Source organism: Cynoglossus semilaevis, chromosome 10 (assembly GCF_000523025.1).
Source record: "Cynoglossus semilaevis isolate Cse_v1.0 chromosome 10, Cse_v1.0, whole genome shotgun sequence".
NCBI classification, from domain to species: Eukaryota; Metazoa; Chordata; class Actinopteri; order Pleuronectiformes; family Cynoglossidae; genus Cynoglossus; species Cynoglossus semilaevis.
Window position 1 is genome coordinate 20,674,624 of NC_024316.1, and position 4,366 is coordinate 20,678,989.

At 39.3% G+C, this 4,366-nt stretch overlaps 1 protein-coding gene and 1 long non-coding RNA gene across 3 annotated transcripts in view; one reads left to right on the forward strand and one right to left on the reverse strand.

Annotated features, from left to right (window-relative positions):
- LOC103385563 (uncharacterized) lies at positions 1 to 1,886 on the reverse strand. The gene is made up of 3 exons (XR_522237.3): positions 1,569 to 1,886; positions 373 to 466; positions 1 to 41 (listed from the first exon to the last, which is right to left on the reverse strand). It is a non-coding gene; the product is annotated as an uncharacterized LOC103385563 (long non-coding RNA).
- Positions 1,887 to 2,685: 799 nt separating this feature from the next.
- Positions 2,686 to 4,366, forward strand: part of spats2 (spermatogenesis associated serine rich 2) — an 18,615-nt gene continuing 16,934 nt past the window's right edge. Inside the window, exon 1 of one of the 2 annotated variants that reach the window (XM_017035621.2) lies at positions 2,686 to 2,830. The gene's annotated coding sequence lies outside the window, so the exon portion shown is untranslated. Of the gene's footprint in view, positions 2,835 to 4,366 lie in introns of both variants that reach the window. The other variant, XM_008319492.3, reaches the window with a different exon arrangement.

The following is a 4,366-nucleotide window of genomic DNA, read 5'->3' on the forward strand; positions in this document are numbered from 1 at the left end:
CTGGTTTGCTCTTGAAAAACTTCACGTATTTGTTTTCGTATCTAAAAACATCAATGAACAGAAACAAAGTGAGACTCGAACAATGGGGGAATTCAACAAAAACATACAAAAATAATCTACCTGTTACTGTTAGTGTAGCCTAAATAATAATCATCCTAAAGTATGTATCGCCACCTGCTGGACGGCGCTCGATTTCTCAAAAAAAAACAAACATCTGAGGTTATTACAGTCCAGGACTTTATAAGGTTAAATGCTAAAACTCATGTTTTTGTTTTTTTCTAGAAATAAACCGACTAGAGTGATCAGATATTAGCAGTTTAAAAAAAAAGAAGTAACGGTGCAGTAACGTGTGTGAAGAAACAGTCCACCTACACTGGCACTTCCTCCTGAGGTACGTAACCGTCCTTCACTTTCCGGGGTTTCCTCCATGTTCCATCAGGACGCTGTGTTGCCGCGATATACTTCCCTGGGGGAACAACCATTTGATTAGCATCATGCTAACTTTGACATTAGGGGTTCATTCAGTCTTTTTATCACTGCATTACTTTTACACTCAGCGAGGGCGGGGTCACATCCTGTCCATCACAGGGACACGGACTCATACTCATTTTAAACCAGTGGTTAGTTAGTGTGATCAATTAACCTAGTTTGGTGGCATGTTATTGACCGCGCACACACACGGAGAACATAAGAACGACATACAAAATAAGCTGCAATTGGAAACAAGTGATGTTCTGAAGAGGGCGACACTGCCCCCGTGTGGCCAACTATTGTAATTGTGATACTTTTAATTGATTCTATAGGAACGATTATCTGATAAATTACAGGGAAGATATGGATTATTAACGATTAATCATGCCTATTGTTTTCACGATTAATTAATATATGTGTATATTATTATTTTTATTGTTTCCGATTGGCTGCTACCTTCGTCAGAAAATATCTCATGGGCAAGAAGATGAATAATACTTTTGTCAAATTAAAAAGCAGATAGATGGCTTTAGTGATCCTAAACAACTAAATAAAACCCAGAAAACTAGTACATTCTGGTTTTAATAATGTAACTTGTTGAATACCTTTCTACCTTCGCTGCAGATTTGGTTTAAACTTATTTTATTCCATTACTATTGGTGACTCTACCTTGAATGGTAGCGGGGTTATAGATATTTGTGTTTCAAAAAATGAATTACAACTGTTGCTTGGATTTTTGAAAAAACAAAAACAAATTCCTAATAATAGTTTCAGATCAAAACAACGAACTTGATTTAAAACGATGGACTCTAAGGGTGCGTTTAAGTGCCATGTTTTTTTTTTTAGTCAGTGCAAGTATCACACCTTACAGTTTTAGGGATGTATAAACACATCCCAAATAGAAACCAGCGCTCAGGAAAGCGTTAGCCTAACGTTAGCTGCTGCAGCTAACACTAGCATAGGTTGGCTGCCGAGTATGTTAGTGTTGATGATACTTTTGGATGTTTGAAATCACCACTTCAGTGGTATATGCACTTCGTTTGTTGGACAAGGATTGGTTTATTAGGACAAGGCTCTGGGAAACAGAGCATTCTTACCAGATTCGTCTGTCACATAAGGGGTTGCCATTTTGACGAGGTGTTCCGCTGCTGTTAGTGCTCGGCGCCTCAATTGTCGCGCTGTTACTGTGCCTCCTCAATTTCCAAGCCGGGGTGTTAGAGCGCACACACAGTCGGATAACTGCAGCTATTCAAGCATTTGTTCTAATGTGGCGTATTCTCTCCATGCATCTGTGTTCATTTGAGTTGCTACACGCGGCTAAACGAAACGCATGACCCCGGTTAGCAAGCGAACCACGACCGCTAGGATACGCATGGAACCGGTGGATGCTGGGTACCAAATCAAACAAACCCTGTGTCTCGACTTCGGAAATGACGACGTGGATTTTTGGGTTGCCATGTTCTAATGTTTAGATGCTTAGCGCTGTACTTCGAAGTATTCTGTTACAACTTAACTCATAGAATAGTGAAAAGGTCTCAAGCTTGAAAACGTATCCATTGTACGTTCGTATTCCTGTGTTCATTTGTATCTAATATTTTCCTGTGTATATTCCTAAACACAAAGATGTACCAGTTGAAAGTGCATGCAAGCGATCAACTCCATGGACTAAGTGGGGGTACTTTTGGCCTTCTTTTTGGTCCGTGGTCACAGGGGTACTTTTGGCCTTCTTTTTGGTCCATGGTCACTAGCATGGTTTGTTTTATTTTGTAGTAGACGATGCTAAGTGTCTGTGGATCCCTGGAGCAGATAATCAAACACGGCAGCATACCTCCCTCCCCCTTAAAACTGCATTTTATTTGCATTTTACAGATGTCATGTAGTACTTAAGTGATTGTAAACGTTCTGCACATGTAAGACCACAGATAACAGGTAGAGCTGCAGGTACAACTCAGTCAGAAATGACAAAATTATTGCCATAAATCAATGGCAATCCCCCTCACTGACTGTCTAAAAAATATTAGCGATAAGGAAAGTAACATGCCTTACATTTATAAAATGGGTCAATAAATAAGTAGGTATTATTCAACTATAAATATAAGCACTAATACAGTTTTCTCTATATTAGTTTATAACTCTTTTGTAGTGGTCTTTTTTTAAGCGGTGGTTATAAATACTATGTTTAATGCTCAGTTTTGCTTTAAAAGGGGGGGTTGTTGAAGAACAGATCTGGCAACCCAGATGGGGTCGTCTGGAGAAAATTCTGCCAACAGCAGACTACTTGGCATTACAGAAGGCTGGCTGCAGAAGCTGCGGTAACCTCTGTGCTGAATCTGCTGTGCACTTTTGTCGCCATCACAACGTAGGTATTTTCATTCTTTTTTTCTTTATTTTTTAAAGAAAAAGAAAAACTAAAATAACCAACCAGTGCTTGAAAGCCCAACATTGCGGTGTTCTCCTATCGTTCCAATTGAAGTGCTAAGTGTCTGGTTAGCTTTACAACAAGACACTAAATAAAAAGCCAAATATTCTGCTAGCTGCGCGTTAGCTCAGCCCAAAAGGCTACCTGTGTGACGGGGGGTGTTTTGTGCTTCTTGTTGCATTCTGTCTCTATCAATGTTATTGTACGGTCTTTTCTGTGTTCTTTACATTTCACTGCGTTCTATCACGCAGATATGTGCAAAGCTAATCATATACCGTTAGCAAGCTAGCGTCAACGTAGGCTGCAGACTGGAGCCAGCGGCTCAGAGAGGAAGCGGTGGCGACGCTGCTGTAAAAGACGATTTGAGTCCAGAACCAAACACGTCTGAGTCGGCTTTTAATTAAACGGCGGCTCGGTGATCTTCAACACATCGGTCTCTTCGGTCATCCATCGGTGTATAACTGTCGGTTTGCCACCTGTCTGTCTGGCCGTTGATTCATCAACGCAAACTTAATCGCAGTTGTGATTTAATTATTAGCGGCATTTTTCTTTTAACTGTAGCGTTAGCTCAACACATTCCCTTCGCTGTCATCTCAGTTGCTCTTATGTCACACAAGGACAAGATAGGACGAGGACAGGTTATACAAAGCAGTTGGTGTCGTTAACGGACGAGAACCGGTCAAAAAAAGTACATGTTATATTCACAACCACCGTGGAGATAAATTATTAGAAAACCTACATGTAAATAAGTAAGTTAAATAGGTTAATTTTTCCAAACTAGTGGTCAGTTTGTGTATGATTATTTGCCAAATGGTTCCAGGAGTGGAACTTACCGCATCAGTCAAATCATTAAAAAATAAAACATAAAAAATAAACCATTTGTCTAAAAAGCTAGGTAATACCATAACTTGTAGCCGTGTAATACTTCAATAAGCTGCACGGACTAGTTGTGTATTTGATGTATATGATAGTACAGTATATTATTCTAAAATGTAAATATTATTTTGGGTATTATTTACCAGTGAACACCATATGACCTCATGCCAGAGATTGGACACGCTGGTTTGACATTTGGTGCTGGTTGTCAATCTGAAAATTAGACAGATTGATAATTAATGAAAATAAATGTTTCTTTTTATGTGTCCTGTAATGTTACCAGGTGTAAGGCGGTATAATTATTGTTATATGTGTATCCATTACTCAAGTAATCCTCCTTTCCAAAAGCATCAAACCCGGCAGGTAATCCGGTTTAAACCTGTAACTCGCCCAGGCTAAGGCTGCAAATACAGTCTAAATAATAACAACAGTAATAATAATAATAACACTCAGGTTTTATAGTCAGTGGCTGAAATGCCTACATTCCTGCCGCTGCGGCGATAATCCCTGTTTGATTTGACTGTATTTGTGTTTTTTTTATGCAGATGATAACCTCATTATGATCAACTGTGTGTTGATTTACGCAGTGATTGGAAAAAA